The sequence below is a fragment of the Nelumbo lutea genome, chromosome 1, assembly GCF_056320005.1.
Source record: "Nelumbo lutea isolate HS-2025 chromosome 1, American lotus-T2T, whole genome shotgun sequence".
In the NCBI taxonomy this organism is placed as follows: Eukaryota; Viridiplantae; Streptophyta; class Magnoliopsida; order Proteales; family Nelumbonaceae; genus Nelumbo; species Nelumbo lutea.
The window spans coordinates 43226774-43228021 of NC_142684.1; the positions used below are offsets into that span (position 1 = coordinate 43226774).

At 37.7% G+C, this 1248-nt stretch overlaps 1 non-coding gene across 1 annotated transcript; it reads right to left on the bottom strand.

Moving 5' to 3' along the window:
- Positions 1–568: 568 nt before the first annotated feature.
- Positions 569–675, bottom strand: LOC148874434 (small nucleolar RNA R71). The gene has a single exon (XR_016106232.1). It is a non-coding gene; the product is annotated as a small nucleolar RNA R71 (small nucleolar RNA).
- Between the last annotated feature and the right edge of the window lie 573 nt (positions 676–1248).

A 1248-nucleotide genomic window follows, 5' to 3' on the forward strand; every position in this document is an offset into this window, starting at 1 on the left:
TTCAGTATCAGTGGCTATTGTAATTTCAGATCTGAACTCAGATCCAAAGGTGGTTGTTCTTAGTAGGTAAATTTGCAGATATGATTTCAGGTCTCTGCAATCAATTGAGGCATATAAGACATATAATTTGGAACTTGAAAGAGAAGTCTTAAAATCTTGAGTTCAGACTTATTCCAGACCTAATTGCATCAGATTTCAGACCCACTTATTGATATTAGGTTATTTTGTAAGTAAATATTCTCAAAAGCTAAGATTTCAGTTCTAATTCTATAAGGTTAGAGCCTGAAGAGCAACCTAAAGATCCTAAATTCAGCAATGATTTCAGATCTGTTTATAGTAGATCTTAGATATGTTTACTTCTGTTCATTTAAGTTTAGAACAGTGTGTAATAAACTCCATTGCTAATTTAGCTAGCTCTCTTTTCCATTGATGATCTACTTCACATTTGAAGGCTGGTCTAAGTTTCAGTAATGGAGCTATGCTTTTCTAGTTTGCAAATTTCAAAAAAAAAAAAACATAATAATCCAGTCATTTCCTCTCTAAGTATTTTCCCCCTTCTAAAACTACTAAAATGAGGAATGATATCCCTACATTTTTCCAACAAGAAGAGGAATCTTTATACGAGTCATGGGAACGATACAAGGAGCTGTTGAGAAGAGTTCCTCACCATGGCTTTCCCATATGGCTGCAAGTGCAGACCTTCTATAATGGACTTACCGACTCAAATAAGACCATACTAGATGTTGCAGTCGGAGGGTCCATAAACAATAAGACTCTTGAGGTTGCCCATGCACTCATTGAAGAAATGGCAGCCAACAACTATCAATGGCACTCTAAAAGAACCCAAAATAGGAAGCAGCATGGCCTGCATACTGTTGATACTTATACGGCACTATATGCACAAATAGGAGCACTCAGTAAGAAAATTGATGAAATGCAAATAGCTGCCATGCATGTGTAGCCTCTTACTTGTGAATTGTGTGTGGGAGGCCACATCATTACTAACTACCAAGTTGGCAATCAGTTCAAGCCATCTATTGAACAAGTCGACTATGTCAACAATTTGTCAAGACAGTAGGGTTACCAGAGTTACCATACCTTTCACCCAGGATGGAGGGGACATCCAAACCAGTCCTGGCCAAGTCAACATACTTCCAAGCCTTTCCACCAGAATTATCATCAGCCCGAACCAAAGTCCAATTTGGAGGAGCTGATAACAAAATTTATAACTAGTGCAGAAACTAGATT